We start from the raw sequence: 16,864 nt of genomic DNA on the forward strand, positions 1-16,864 counted from the left end.
CAGGTGGCCTAGCAAGCTGTAGGGAAGTTCCCCCATCCTCACGTCAGCCTGCTTCTCTAGACCTGGTTTGTCCTGTTTGGAACTTTATAGATTTGGGTATTTGGTGAGACAGAGAATCATTACCTTTTGTTACCTTCACCAGTAAACAAAATACAAGGCTTTCCCCAAAGGAAGGAGCGCAGAGGGGAGTTAAAGGCAAGAGTTCTGGCAGCCATAGGAACGACTCCCCGCTACCCCACAACCCCCCTCCCCTTCTCACCCTCCACCTTCAGTTCCTCCTACTCGCCCCACATGGCCCCACTTCCCTAATGAAAGTCAGCACCTCTGTGGCTCTGAATTTCAAACTCCTTAGTAGCAATCACACTTATAGCTACTGTTTGTTGAGGTCCTCGATGCTCTGGGCACTGTTCAAAGTGAAATATCATGAAAACCCTCTGATGGGTCACATTATCAGCCCATTTTACAGATGAGGAGGCTGAGGCCTAGAGAGTTTCACTAGCATGCCCATAACCTGTTGTGTGGCAGGTAAAAATGGCAGAGCAGGGCATTGAATTCAGGTCCACAGGAAGCCAAAGGCCCCACTTTTCCCACCATTTCCCATTTCCCATAGGGTCCAGAAGACACTTATGTCAGAGTGACCAGCATAGGGTGGCGCTTTATAACGGTGAGTGATGGTCCCGCTTGGAGGGGAAAGCTCAGGCTTTGTGGCATCAGTTCAGCTTTGAGATCCGGCTCTGTGTTGACCGGCATGGTGATCTTGGGCAAGCTGCCCCCTTTTAAAAACCACTTTAAGTTTCAGTTTCCCTAACTGTAAAATGAGGATGGCGATTAAACCTCACAATAATGTTTTGAGGATTCAGTGACTGCGATCTGTGTTTGACAAAGTGTTTGGCCTGCAGTGGGTGTTTGGAACTCATTAGAAACTTCTGCCCTTGTAGGCTTCTCCCCACCCTGGACGAGAGTTTCTCAGCCTCCGTGCTCTTGACCTTCTGAGCTGACAGTTCTCTGGGGTGGAGGCCGTTCTGTGCCTTGCAGGATGTTCAGCAGCATCCTTGGCCTCTACCCACTAAATGCCAGTTGGAATAACAAAAAATGTCTCCAGGCTTTGCTAACTGTCCCTGGAGGGGTAAAATTTCCTCTCCACACCCTCCGGGACACCTGCTGGAGCGCCATCTCCCAGCGCCAGGCCGTATGGGAGACTGCCATCAGCCTGGGGTGGCCAGCGCTGGCGCCTTTTGAGAACTGGCACCCAGATCACTGTTTCAGCCGGCAATTAGCTGAACAGAAGTGTTCTAATTGCCTGAGGATCAGGTTTCCTTTGGGGGTCATTTCTTTCAAGGCTCCTGTTGCTGTTTATTTATACTCATCCCAATAAAAGGCATGTGCTCAGCTGCAGGGGGTATTAATGATGTGAGGGCCGCTCCAGACGGTGCCCAGGGAGGCGCCTGCAAATCCATTCTCCAGAGGTTCCTCATTTGCTAGATCTGCCTGGCAGGGCCCTGTTGGGGCTGAGGTGGTGTGTGTGTGTGTGTCTGTGCACTGAGAGCGGGCATTTGTTGCCTCTCTGAGTTTAGCACTTGTAATAACACAAATATCTCCCCCAAGGAAGTTTCTGCTCTCCCATCTGGCCACCAGACTGGGTCTCTGCCATCCCAGACTTCCTGCACCCATCACGGGCCCCTGTGTCTTCCAGTTTGACTCTTGGGGGCATGCTGAGCCCCAAAGCCATCCCAGCTGGTTATCCCCCTAGAGGGGAGCTAATGAAGTAATGAGGATACCACACATGTGCAGGGCTCTGTTCTTAACAACAAGCTTTCTCATGGTGATCGTCATGATAAGGATAATATTAAATAAACAACCTTTATTGAGCACTGACTCTGTACCAGCTGCTGCACTGTTCATTCATCCACTCATTCATTCACTTGTTCAGTCAATCATTCACTCAGACATTAAAACAGACAAGTTTTGAGTACTGCTAACCCCAGTAATCATTATAGTGCCAGAGCAGCAAGAAACAATTAGACAAACAAATAGCTCCCATGGAGCTGATAATTTGGGGAATGTAGAAGGGAGACAAAAAACCCCTCCTCCCCTGCAAACACACAGTTGTAGGCAAAAAAATAAATAAATGAACAAGATCGTTTTAGCTACTGATAAATGCCAGGAAGGAAGTAAAATGGGGGAACATGGCCAACGTTTGTTAAGGCAAGAAGGGCTTCTTCAACAGGAGGGTGTCATCAGAGGAGACCTCAGGCCAGATCCTTGATGACAAGTGACGGAAGTGTTCTTGGAAGAGAAACAGCAGAGCAAATGCCTTGAGGTGGCAACAAGCTAGAGTTACTCATGGAGCAGAAAGGTGTCCTGGGCAACTAGAGCCTGGAGAAAAAGTGGGGGGCTGTGGGGTCCTGGGAGGGAGGAGTGGGTCAGAGAGACTGGCAGGGGCCAGGAATCGAAGGACTTCTTCGGCCACGATAAAGAGATGAAATTCTATTCTAAATACAATGGAAGCCGACTTCCCTGGTGGCGCCGTGGTGAAGAATCCGCCTGCCAATGCACGGGACACGGGTGTGATCCCTGGTCCGGGAAGATCCCACATGCCGCGGAGCAACTAAGCCCGCGAGCCACAACTACTGAGCCCGTGCGCCACAACTACTGAAGCCCACGCGCCTAGAGCCCGTGCTCCGCAACAAGAGAAGCCACCACAGTGAGAAGCCCGTGCACTGCAACAAAGAGTAGCCCCTGCTCTCCGTGCAGCAACGAAGACCCAACGCGGCCAAAAATTAAAAAAAAAAAAAAATTATATATATATATATATATATATATATATATATATATATATATATATATATAAAATACAATGGAAGCCATCAGAGGGTATCATGTACCAGATGTTGTGATCTGATATATGTTTCTTAAAAGCCCATGTTGTCTGCCGTGGCAAGAATGGGCTGCAGGGAACAGAAGAAAGAGAGTGACCAGTTAGGTGAGGGCAGTGCAGAGGTGGATTAGGTTCTTCTTGCTGCTGAAACAAACTTAACCCAAACTTAGTGGCTTGAAACAGCACAAATTTATTGTCCTACTGCTATAGGTCAGAAGTCTGAAATGAGTCTCCCTGGGTTAAATCAAGGTGTGGGCAGGGCTGGTTCCCCTGGAGCCTTACGGGAGAATCTGGTCCTTGCCTTTCTTTTCTAGCTTCTAGAGGCACCTGCCTTTGTTGGCTTGTGGCTCCTTCTGCACCTTGAAAGCTGGCGCCATGACATTTTGCAATCTCTCTCTCTCTCTCTCTCTCTGTCTCTGACCTCTGTTCCCATCACATCTCCTTCTCTGCCTCTGACCCTTCTGATTACATCGGACCCACCTGAATGACCCCAGATCATCTCACCATCCCAAGATCCTTAACTTAATCACATCTGCAAAGTCCCTTTTGCTGTGTCAGGCCACACATCCACAGATCCCAGGGACTAGGACGTGGGCATCTTTGGGGGCCATTATCCTGCTGACCCCAGGAGTGAGCCATGATGGAGCCCTGGATGGTGCCGGCGGTAGTGAAGAGAAGTGAGTGGACTGGGGATTTGTCTTAGAGGCAGGAACAATAGGACTTGCTGATGGATGGGCTGTGGGCTGTGAGGAGAAGGGAGGAATCAAGGCCCCTTTCTGAGATGGGAAGAGAGCAGACTTGGGCGTGAGGGTGCCGATCAAGAGGTTTCCTTGGCCGTGTTTATTTTGAGATGCCCACTAGACAGTCGAGTGGACTAAGTAGGCAGTTGGATGGATGAGTCTGGCCTTGAGGGCAGAGGCCAGGGGTGGTGATATAATGTGGGAGTCATCAGCTTATAGATAGAATTCTAACCATGGGACAGGATAAGACTACCTGGGAAAAAAGTGTCAGGAACAGCAGAAGGTGATGAACTTTCACAGATGGAGAATAATGTTCCTCAAACACAGAGCTGACCACGTCTCCCCAGTGCCCGACTTCTCCTGTCCTCTGAGCCTTAATTTGGACATCTGCGCTTGGGAACAGAGATAACACCCATCTCTGACGGGTGCTCACTCCAGGACAGACAGAGTGCTAAGCACTTTAGACAGATTATCCCATTTCTGCCCCACAAACAGCCTGATGAGGGCATCTTATTATCTCCATTTTACAGTTAGGAAAACTGAGGCTGAGAAGTGGGGCCACCTGCCCAAGATTCCACAGGTGGAAGGTGTATCCCAGACCCAGGTCTGAGTGGCTCCAAAGCCATTGCTCCTTATTCCTCCCCATCGCCACCCTCCCCGCCGCCCCCGCCGGCAGCATTTTGCATAGCCGTGATGCTTTAGTTCATTGGTTATTATAATTTACGTATTTGACATATTTCTTCCCTGCTATGGTGCAAGCTGTGGGTGGCCAAGGGCTGTCATTTTGTTGAGTGCTCTATTCCCAGGACCCCGTAGCTGAGGGACGGGCTCTGTCCCTAACCGGCGGTCCTCCTGCCCTTACAGCCCCACGGGCTTGGGGTGCTGTCACACAGACAGGAAGAAGCTTGGACAAGAGTCAGTGCAGCTGCGCCCCATTGTCTGAGGTCGGAGGGGGAATGGAGGTGAAATCCTGTCCTCTCCTACAGCTGTTCAGAACTATTCCCTACCCCACCCCGGCTGTGAGGGCACCTTCTCTGCCTTGGGGGAGGCTGCAGGGCCAGCAGACGCACCCCAGTAAGCTGGGACCCCGAGGAGAGCAAAGGTTCTCACGCTGCCAGGCTGCTCGGTTCCTCCAGGCCCTTAGCATCTTCCAGGGGCTGGAACTGAGACAAGCAAAGCCGTAGCTTCTTTGTGTTGGAAGTTGCATCCTCCTTAAGGAGGCTGCTTGTCCTCCCTTCTCTTACTTCCTTCCCTCCTTCACCTCCCCCTTCCTCCTTCCTTCTTTCCCCTCTTCCCTCCTCTTTCCCCATCTCCCCTTCCACACACTCTAAAGCAGAGCTAGGCACTAGGGCACATGGCGGGGTGGAAAGCTGCCCTCATTCCTGCCATCGTGAGGCTGAGAGACCAGCCTAGTGGTTCTCCTCCCTGCTGGGAAGCCATGCCCCCCCCCCCCAGTAACTGAATTGGAAGCGGGGGTGGGGGGATAGGGGTGACGGTCCAGTTGCAGGGAGTCAGTCTTCTGCAGTTTTAGAAATGTCTCTAGTTGATTCTATTGCCCAGGGGGACTGAGAAGTCCTGGTCTGGGAGTCTAATGGATTAACCCAGTAACTGTCTAAATAATGTAGAACTGCAGCCGTGACAGGTGCTATGGAGGTGAGGAGTGCAGTCCAGAGGGGTTACCTGGAGGGTTTGACTTCACTCAGGAAGTCAGGGAAGGCTTCTCAGAGGAAGTGACTTTGAACTGAGAACTGAAGGACAGATGGTAGGAATGAAGCAGGTAAAGAGATGGGGAAAAAGGATGTGCAAAGTCCCTGTGGTGAGAGGGAGCACGGTGAGGAGGCTGACAGGACACTCAGGAGAATGGGTGTGTCTGGAGCTGTGAGAAGGGGTGGAGGAGGAGGGGGCAGGGGGAGGGGGCTTGAGGTGCGGGCTGTGCTCTAGGTGGGGAGGGGTGGGACAGGTGGGTCAAACCACTCAGACGTCACCGGCTTGTCAGCCAAGGCAGAAGCTTCGTCTTCATCCAGAGATCAAAGGGAAAGCGTGAAGGCACTGAGCAAGGGCTGGCATGCTCATGCTTACAAATACACCACAGGCTGTGCACGGAGTGTGCAAGGAGCGGGTTCCAGGGTGCGTTTTAGGGAGACCAGTCAGGAGGCCATGCCCTGGTCCGGAACGGAGGCCAGGAACTGGGATCCTGGTATTAGCGATTAAGAAAAGTGGCCGGATGTCAGACGCTAAGTCACTTGGCTGGATTCTGAGGCCAGCCAGTTCAAACCCAGTTCAATTGCACAGTGCCCACGTAGTAAGTCACTGAAATTCTAATTGCAGGCTTCTCCCTCATGGATTCGTGACGTCATTTTTGTGGGTGACAACCAGCATTTGCAAAAAACTAAAAAGGAAAAGAAAACAAGATAGAATAAAGTACAGCACAGACAGGGTATTGCAGGTAGTAAAGGTAAGGATTGCTTTGTGCAGATTTGTTCCGTTTTGTATTTGGATCTACCAGGCTGTGATGTGTCTGGTCATGGCCAAGGCAAGGTTGGACAGCGCTGCTCTGGGACGCTTTTGGGTTCTCCGTCTGCCCCCCTCTCCTGCTGAGTCTGGATCCTGGTAAATGAGTCACAGGAGGGACCATCCCCTACCCTCTGAGCACCTCATGGTTTCTCCTAATGCGGTTTCATGAACTTTGGGCAAGGCTGGTAGAGGGGCCTGGTGTATGGCCAGAGCCACCATGGCAGGGATGTCCCAGCGTGAGGGGAAGGCCGTGTGGGTCCCCCACAAGTCAGGGTCCAGCCCAGTCCAGACCCCTGCTCCCTGAGAGCAGGGGGCTGCTCCCCACCCTCACCCCTCCCTCCCCATCTAACATGCTGCAGCATTCAGTGCTGTCAGCTCCCGGTGGTGAGTCAGAGCCCCCATGGCCCCAGCGTCATCCCTCCATCCCTGGCTGCGAGGTAGGAACAGGGCTGCAGAGCTGAGAGGCCTTTAAATTGTTTGATGCAAGACTTTGCCGGCAGACGGTGTGCTATGCCAGCGAGGCCTGGCTTGGCCTGGCCTCTGAGAAAGCTCCCACACGCATCTCCCAGGACCAGTCCTGGAGGACAAGAGGATGAGGGGCCGCTCATGCCTCCCTTCCAGGCCACCCTCTCCCTGGGCCGGGAGAATCCCACCGGCCTGGCCCAGGGAGGAAACAGAAGGACACTGAGCTTCGAAGTCCCCTCGGGTTCGTTTTGAGCTCCAGCTGGGTAACTTCAGACAGCTTAACCTCCCCAAGCCTCGGTTTTCTCATTGGCAGGCCTCCTCTACCATGCTCTCTCACAGCAATCATCACTCTCAGAATGATACGAGCAATGCTTGAATTCCAAATAGATCCCCAGTTTGGTTGCAAAGAATGACGAGGGAGACCCTCCCTCCCTCAGTTACTGTATCTTGCTTTAATCATCTATTTATTTAACTCTCTTCTGCTCTACTTAAATTCCCAGCACCTCTTGTAGACAGTTCTGATGAGTGAAATCTAGGCAGAAGTTCCTGGGAAAGGCTTCCCTTCTCAACTAGAACCTGGCTCAGAGAAAACCACTGGTCTCTTCCCTCTTCTTCCTCTAGATGTGGGTATGATGTCTGGAGGTACAGCAGCCATCTTGACACCATGAAGGTGAGTGATAAAGATGAAAGAACAGAACGGTAGAAGCACATTTGTGACATTGTGACATAGACTTCAACTGCTCACCTTCAGACTTCTTATCCACTTTAATACTGCAATTAGGTTCTTAAATTAGGTTCTTGTAGGCAAATACAATTTCTGACTTATTTAGTGATCTAGTGATATGAGGACTTATTCCTGAATTTATTCATTGAACAAACATTTACTGAGTCCCTGACATGTGCTAGTCAATGGTACCACAAAGGTGAACCAGGTCTTTTTTTAAAAAAATTATTTTATTGAAGTGTAGTTGATTTACAATGTTGTGTTAATTTCTGCTGTTCAGCAAAGTGATTCAGTTATCCATGTATATATATATACACATACATACATATATATAAATTCTGTTTCATATTCTTTTCCATTACAGTTTATCACAGGATATTGAATATAGTTCCCTGTGCTATACAGTAGGACCTTATTGTTTATCCATTCTCTATAGAATAGTTTGCATCTGCTAATCCCAAACTCCCAATCCATTCCTCCCCCATTCCCCCTCCCCCTTGACAACCACAAGTCTGTTCTGTACGTCTGTGAGTCTGTTTCTGTTTTGTAGATAAGTTCATTTGTGTCATATTTTAGATTCCACATATAACTGATATCATATGGTATTTATCTTTCTCTTTCTGCCTTAACTTCACTTAGTATGATAATCTCTAGGTCCATCCATGTTGCTGCAAATGGTATTATTTCATTCTTTTTTTATGGCTGAGTAATACTCCATTGTATATATGTACCACATCTTCTTTATCCATTCCTCTGTTGATGGACATTTAGGTTGCTTCCATGTCGTGGCTATTGTAAATAGTGCTGCTATGAACATAGGGGTACATGTATCTTTTTGACTTATAGTTTTGTCTGGATATATGCCCAGGAGTGGGATTGCTGGATCATATATGGCAACTCTATTTTTAGTTTTTTTGTGGAACCTTCATGTTGTTTTCCATAGTGGCTGCATCAATTTACATTCCCACCAACAATGTAGGAGGGTTCCCTTTTCTCCACACCCTCTCCAGTATTTGTTATTTGTAGATTTGTAAGTGATGGCCATTCTGACTGGTGTGAGGTGGTACCTCGTTGTAGTTTTGATTTGCAGTTCTCTAATAATTAGTGATGTTGAGCACCGTTTCAAGTGCCTGTTGGCCATCTGTATGTCTTCTTTGGAGAAATATCTATTTAGGTCTTCTACCCATTTTTTGATTGGGTTGTTTGGTTTTTTGTTGTATGAGCCATTTGTATATTTTGGAAATTAAGCCCTTGTTGGTTGCATCATTTGCAAATATTTTCTCGCAGTCCATAGGTTGTCATTTCGTTTTGTTTATGGTTTCCTTTGCTGTAGAAAAGCTTGTTAGCTCGATTAGGTCCCGTTTGTTTATTTTTTATTTTATTTCTATTACCTAGGGATATTGACCTAAGAAAACATTGGTACAATTGATGTCAGAGAATGTTTTGCCTATATTCTCTCCTAGGAGTTTTATGGTGTCATGTCTTATATTTAAGTCTTTAAGCCATTTTGAGTTTATTTTTGTGTATGGTGTGAGGGTGTGCTCTAACTTCACTGATTTACATGCAGCTGTCCAGCTCTCCCAACACCATTTGCTGAAGAGACTGTCTTTTTCTCATTTTATATTTTTGCCTCCTTTGTGGAAGATTAATTGACCGTAGATGTGTGGGTTTATTTCTGGGCTCTCTGTTCTGTTCCATTGATCCATATGTCTGTTTTTGTGCCGATACCATGCTGTTTTGATTACTGTAGCTTTGTAGTATTGTCTGAAGTCTGGGAGAGTTATGCCTCCTGCTTTGTTTTTTTTTCCTCAGGATTGCTTTGGCAATTCTGGGTCTTTTATGGTTCCATATACATTTTAGGATTATTTGTTCTAAAGTGAACCAGATCTTGATCCTGCCCAGAAAGGGCTCCAAGTCTAATGTTGGGGGTAAGAAATGTGGGATCCTCACAACAAAGGGGGTCTCCCTGCCCCCTAAGATTGAGTTATGATCAGTTGCAATGCCTGTGAATTCCAAGGTGGTTTTACAACCTCAAGTTCCATTTTAGATCAGACTTCTGGCTTCTGTTAGAAAGTTCCATCTCTAAATCTTATCCAAATGAGAAACATTTTCTTTAATCAACCAATCAACCAGCCCTTGCCAATAAAGGTCCTCATTTAGTTAAGACCTGTGCTTCTACCACAGACTTGGCTAAGGCTTTGGAGAGGCACATCCCAAAAAGTTAAAAATTGAAAGTTAAACATCCCTGTTCTTAAAAGTCATTTATTACCTCCTGTAGCTACTGCTCTGCTCCTTCTCCTCTTGCTTTCCCCACCCCCCAACCTCAGTTATTCTCATGGAACGTTACATCCTGTCTAAATACACTCAAGGAAGCTGTGGTGGTGAAGGTAGCAGGGCTCTGAAGTCAGACAACCTAGAGGCCAGTCATCTGGTTTCCCTGTGGGTCATTTTTCTCATCTGCAAAAGGGAGATAATAATTTCCCTTCACAGAACTGGGGACGGGATTCAGTAGGTGGTGCCTGGTGCAGGGTCTAGGGCATGTATGATATAATCCATATCCTAGTTCTCTATCACCTTCCCCCAAAGGAGTTTCGTTTTTAAAAGTTTTCATCTCAACTAGAAGACCATCACCAGTGGACTTTCTGAGCAGAAATAGCAGGGATGTGTAAGTTCATTGTGACCCAATTAGCAGTGAAGTGGAATATTTTCCAAGAGAAAATGGGATGTTTGGGACCACTGACCTATTTGGCTCACTCTGCTCCATTCCCCCAGACCAACGCGCATCTATCAAGTTGTGTTCTCATCATGGGAAAGTTGAGGGGATGCTCCTCCGCCCCATATATACGTGCCCCAATGTCCAGCCTATTACATTGCTGTGACCCGGAGTCCTCTTTCTCCTGCAAATATGAGGAGCCTGGATCCCTCTCTGAGACTTCTTTTTTTCATTAAGATATAGTTCACATAACATAAGAGTCACCCTCTTAAAGCATACAGTTTGGTTATACGACTATCATCACTAATTTCAGAGCGTTTTCTTCACTTTAGAAAAGAAACCCTGCACCCATGTGTGCCCTCTTCTTACTCCCCCCATCTGTAACCCGTGGCAATCCCTAATTTACTTTCTGACATCCCCATCTTACCTTTGCTCTTGGATAAGCAGGTTTAATCTTCCCTGAGAGCTGTTTTTCACTATTTGCCCAACATTCGAACCTCCTTCCCACATTTGAGAAATTTCTTAGTGTATGGCTTATTGTAGGAGACCACCTCTCTCTATTAAAGCTAAAAAAAGCTAAATACATGATTTCCCAGACTCCCTTGCTCCCTAGATCCCTGATGTGTGAGGCTCAACCAATGATTTTATTTTATTTATTTATTTTTAACATCTTTATTGGAGTATAATTGCTTTACAATGTTGTGTTAGTTTCTGCTGTACAGCAAAGTGAATCAGCTATATGCATACATATATCCCCATATCCCCTCCCTGTTGCATCTCCCTCCCACCCTCCCTATCCCACCCCTCTAGGTGGTCACAAAGCACCGAGCTGATCTCCCTGTGCTATGCAGCTGCTTCCCACTAGCTATTTTACATTTGGTAGTGTATCTATGTCAGTGCTACTCTCTCACTTTGTCCCAGCTTCCCCTTCCCCGCCTGTGTCCTCAAGTCTGTTCTCTATGTCTGAGTCTTTATTCCTGCCCTGCCACTAGGTTCATCAGTACCGTTTTTTAAGATTCCATATATGTGCGTTAGCATATAGTATTTGCTTTTGTCTTTCTGACTTACTTCACTCTGTATGACAGACTCTAGGTCCATCCACTTCATTACAGATAACTCTATTTCATTCCTCCTTATGGCTGAGTAATATTCCATTGTATATATGTGCCACATCTTCTTTATCCATTCATCTGTCAACGGACATTTCGGTTGCTGTCCTGGCTATTGTAAATAGTGCTGCAACGAAAGTTGCAGTACATGTATCTTTCTGAATTATGGTTTTCTCAGGGTATGTACCCAGTAGTGGGATTGCTGGGTCATATGGTTGTTCTATTTTTAGTTTTTTAAGGAACTTCCATACTGTTCTCCATAGTGGCTGTATCAATTTACATTCCCACCAACAGTGCAAGAGGGTTCCCTTTTCTCCACACCCTCTCCAGCATTTATTGTTTGTAGATTTTTTGATGATGGCCATTCTGACTGGTGTGAGGTGATACCTCATTGTGGCAACCAATGATTTTAAATCTGGAGCTAGTGGCCCCCAAAATCAGGGACAGTGAAGAATCTTTGCTGGTAGTTGTGGTGGCCTCACCAGTAATATCCAAGGCCTGTGGGCAGCTATGGCAATGGGCCCATGGCAGCGGGGCCGTGGTCAGTGGCACCAGCGTCCTCACTGTGCTGGTTCGGACTCTGACTGTGGTTCTGGCTCTCAGATTCTCTTGTTTCTGGCTGTTGTTACAGCCAGGTCCTGCATTCTTCCCAGCTACTGTGTGAGCTAGACCCTCTCTTTAAAATAGATTCCCTTTCAGCTAAAGTCATCTCAAGTTTGTTGCCATGCTTGCAACTAAGAACCCTGTCTCAGTTTAATGAGATGTGTTTTATAAGAGTAAAGTCTTAACCAGAACAGGTGTGTCGAGGTTTTTCCCCAGAACACTGCAGTTTGGAGGGTGCCACATTTAAAAGATTGACCCTCCCTCCCCCCAGGTTCTTTCTTATTCCTACTACAGTGCAGTGGTGAGCTGGCTTCTTCCTCTGGGCCCATCCCCTTCGTAGCAGGTGGACAAAGATGGAGATAGAGACTCAAGACCAAAGGCATTAAGTGTCCATCTGGGGATCCCTCTGTCGGGGAGGAGGCCAGGTCTCTCCTCATTCTCTCTGAATCTTGTTTCGAACTGAGTTTCTGGGTGCTTGTCCTCTGTTATAGATTGAATTGTGTCCCCCGAAAAGATACACTGAAGTACTAACTTCCCACAGTACCTAAGAATGTGACCTTACTGGTTAATAGGGTCACTGCAGATGTAATTAGTTAGGACGAGGTCATACTGGCGTAGGGTGGGCCTCTCCTCTCGTATGACTGGTGCCCTTTTAAGAAAATGAGGAGACAAACAGGGACAGAGACACACAGGGAGGAAGGCCACGTGATGACAGAGGCAGAGATTGGAGTGATGCAGCTGCAAACTGAAGACCTCCAAAGATTGCGGGCCACCAGCGGAAGCTGGGAAGAGGCCAGGAAGGATTTTAGCCTCCAGAGCTGGGAGAGAATACTTTCTGTTGTCTTCGCCACCCAGTTTATGATACTTTGTTACGGCAGCTCTAGGAAACTAAACCATAGTTTGAACCCAAATCCCTGGCAGTAGCTCTGCTTGAGAATCCAGCTCAGAGGCAGGCGGGGCTGGGCGTGGGTCTCAGCTCATCACCACCAGCCACGTGGGTCGGGATCAGCCATTTACCTTCTCGGAGTCTTCATTTCCTCACCTGTAAATCAAAGATGGACAGATCTCCTTCAAAGACTGTTAAACATTGAAAGTAGTGCCTGGCACATAAATGGCCACTATTAATATTAAGCAAGTGCTCCTTGTCGGTATGAGGCCCCCATGATCCCTTTCTGTTGAGGGGAAGCGGTCAAAGCCTGCTCTTACAATACATATCAATGCCACGGATTATTTAAAAACAATGAATTTTCTTTTCAAAAGAGAGGATAATTGCATGCATGCTATGTCCCCCCCCCCCCACCTCCATCTGTTTAATATCTTTTTGCTCTTTTAGCTTATGTTGCAGGAAGACCCTCTTCTCAGGAAGGGTGGGTGCTAACACGCAGGGGGACCCCCATCGCCCCAGGACAGAGCTCTCCTCCCCGCCAGCCAGGGGTCGAGGGGTGCAGATGTGGCTCGGAGCAGCTGGCGGGGAATCTGGCCTCTGATCTGGGGAAGCTGAGCGCGGCCCGTGGCTTTAATATCCGCCCTGCACAGCTTCCTCTCCACACGAGATGGCCGTGCTGATTGTAGCGCAATAAAGCAGGAGTGATGGCCGGGCTGGCTCTGCTGTCCCTGGTTATTTCATTCAGAAGCTACTGTAATACTCTTCAGGGAGAGATGGGAGTGATTCCAGGTAATTCAGGACTCCAGGAGGCCAGGACGTTTACGGTTCCTTCTAACCCTGGGGATTTTATGATTCAAGGTGTGTGGCCACACAAGAGGGCTGTCCTGCCTTGGACATGGGAAAGAGATTTAACAGGTTCAAGTACCTGCCGGGTGCTGGGTAGATTTTACCACAATTATCCACGACCCTTGTCTTAGGGTGGGTTCCTTAGAAGTGGGCCCTGCACGAGGATTCCTGTGCATGTGACTAGTTCAGGAAGAGCTCCCTGGGGAAACCAGCAAGGGACATGGGGAACAGGGCAGGGGAGAGGAAGGAGCCCAGCAAAGGTGCAACTTCAGACCAAGACCTGTGGAGGGGAGCTGCAGTCTGCTCCTGCCGGGGCCTCTGGACGGTACATTGTGCCTCTCCTGGGTGCAGAGGAGCTGGATTCCACACCCTGCCCCCAGCACCCACTGGCTGAGGGCCCCAAGGGTCAGGGCTTGCAAACACCAGGCACTGATGCTTCTCTCCGTGTGCTCACAAAGTGGCTCCACCCAAGGGCAGGTGGATGCAAACTCCCCCGGAGGCCAGCAGAAGAGCACACAGAAATGGTAAAGTGAACTCAGGGGATGTGGGTGAGAGCCAGCATGTCTGCTCCAGGACACAATTTTACTGAGATCCCCATTTTACTGAGGCTTACTATCAAACATCATTCCCTGGAGAGGTGAGTGGCCAAATCAGGATTTGAACCTAAGCTTTCAAGGTGTATGTTCTTTCCGCTGCACCAGGATGGGGGACCTGTGGGCGTCTGGGAACCAGTGGCTGGTAGCATCAATCTTTCTCATTTCTTTCTGCCAACTCTCTGAATGAAATGAGCCCTGTTTTCGTGGACCTGCTTTCTGCAAGGAGAGACCTGGCTTCATACTTCCTTCCATATAGACTCCCTCCTGCCCCCAAGGAAAAGATGCATAAGTCACATTTTCTGTGCTTAAGAAAGCAAGAAATGGAGATGAGAATGAGCGAAGCCTACCCCCCACTCACAATATGGATGACTGTCCCCAGTGTACTGACAGTTGAAAGAAGCTAGACACAGAAAATTCCACTTATCCAAAGTACACAAAGAGAAAAAAGTAATAATCTCTGGTGACAAAAGCCAGGCTCTTAGTGACCCTCGGGGTGGGCATCAGAGACCAGAGGGAAGCTCAAAGGGTACCTCTTGGGAGGCAGACGTGTTTAGTTTCTTGATTTGGATGCTGGTTACACGGGTGTGTTTAGTTTGTGAAGATTCATCGAGCTACATACTTAATGTTGTATGTGCTTTTTGTTTGCATATCACACTTCAATAAAAGTTTAAATTGTAGAAAGGTGAAAAATAAAAATAAGGAAGGGTAAAAAGGAGAAAATAAAATCAGGCATACTCCCACTCACTCAGAAATCACTGTTATTAATGTCCTGGTGTGTATTTTTCAAAACCTTTCCACATGTGTGTGTTTTCAAACACATAAGCATAGTGTTTATGGCTGTGTTGGAGCTGAGTATCCTAATCTGGAGAGCAGAACAGCCTGTTTTTCAGTGCTGATGGCAGGAGAAATAGTAATGGCAACCCCAAATCGGGAATCAATATTCTGGGAAGTCCTGGGAAGGAATAGGTCTGAGAGAGACCTCAGATGTCCTATGGACCTGGGAGGTGGAGGCTCCAGTGGTAAAGTTGCCCTTATTTCTTTAAAGTGTGTGCCCCTATTTGCCCCCCGCCAAACTGGTGATGTGGATTATACCACACGCACGATTCATTTATTCTGCATCCAAGCTTCCTACACAGAGTGTAGACTAAATGCAGACTCTGAACGATGCACGAGTTTGGGGGGCAATGATAAATAAGACTTGGTTTCAGACTTCAAGGGGCTTTGGGTCGAGCAATGTGACTCTGGGCAGGATACCACCCTCATGGGAACCTCATTTTCCTTGTCAGGAAAATGGGGATGAATAAAGTCTACCAGGTGAGGTTATTTTGAGGTCAATGGGGTAACATCATAAAGAACCTGGACACGGCCTGGGCTCCATGACTGTATGTGGTGGTGAAAAAATAGTGCAGGAGCCTGCTGGAGCCCACCCTGGGATCCAGGCCTGTCCGGCCAACTGTAGGCTGGCACCATCAGAAACCTGTTTGCACGGGGGCTTTGTAGTCTCACTTCTCTGAGTGGAAGAATCATCTGATTATAGATTGGGGTCTGGACTCAGGAAAAGTCCCTGTATGTAAAGACTGAAAGGTGGGCTTCACAAGGAGCCCAAGCAGAAAGGGGGGTGAGGCATTTCCTTCCTCACGAGTGGCAGTTGTGCCTGACACAGGAGGAGACAGTGGTGGCAGGTCAGGGGGTGGTACCTAGAGGTTATCCGTGATGTTCGGAGCCCAGAGCTCTGGTAGGAGCGCCAAGGAGGGTTGGAGCCAGCGAAGGTGAAGGTCATGGAGATGCCACGTGGAAACTGGCTGGCCTGACTCATTGGCGGCTGAGGTGCCCCCAGGGATCCCCCAATGCTTGGGATGTGAAACCTGGCTGGAGAATCAGCTTTGGCTGGATTTTCCAGGTTGTCTCCTTCGTCGTTTTGTTTTTAGTCAGGATTGGGGCATAAGTTGACTGCCGTATGATGTCCTTTTACTTCTCTCCCTAGCTCTTACTCTGAGCTGTGGCTTTGGGTGGCCTGGGCTTGGCCGTGGAGGAAGATTTCAGGAAGAGAAAAAGGGTAGACCGACAGTGTTCCTAAACTCCTAGTCCTAACCCCTCTCCGGGGGGCACTTGTTGGGGGAAACATAGATTTCCTCGTCCTGGAGGAGCATTTCTCCAACTTGAATGGGAACGAGGGTCCCTGGGAATCTTCCTAAATGCAGTTGCTGATTCAGCAGGTCTGGGGTGGGGCCCCTGAATGACCGTTGTGTGTAGGTGTGGGGGGCGAAGAGCAGGGGAGGACAGAACGGAAGAAGGGCCCACCCTGCCTCGTGGAGAGCGAACAGCTTTACTTGCCGCTGTGCGTGAACAAAGGTCTATTCCTAAAGCAAGGTTTAAAGACCACTGGCCTAGATTATGCCTCACTTTACACTTCCTTACGCCCAGATTGCTCTTTCCTTCCCCATAACTTTGTAAACCCCTCTTCCGCCTTTAATATCCAGCTCAGGTATGTTTGCTTGAATGCCGCTTTTCTTAAACACCAAGCCTTTATCAGTCCTTTATCTGCATGACATTGGCACCGGCCCTCACGCGTACTTCTTTGGTCGCTATTATCTCACTGTGTTGAAAATGTATTCTTTGCACACCTATCTCCGTTCTACGCTAGGAGCTCCTTGGGGGCAGGGATGATGTCACCTGTGTCTGCTCCTGGGCAGAGTCATTACTGGTTACAGGCTTGCAGAACGGAGCACGACCTGGTTAATGGTTCCCTGATTAAGAAACACACCTTCTTTCAATTCTCAGATGGAGCCA

This window comes from Balaenoptera borealis (assembly GCF_965194805.1).
Source record: "Balaenoptera borealis genome assembly, chromosome: 19".
NCBI lineage: Eukaryota > Metazoa > Chordata > Mammalia > Artiodactyla > Balaenopteridae > Balaenoptera > Balaenoptera borealis.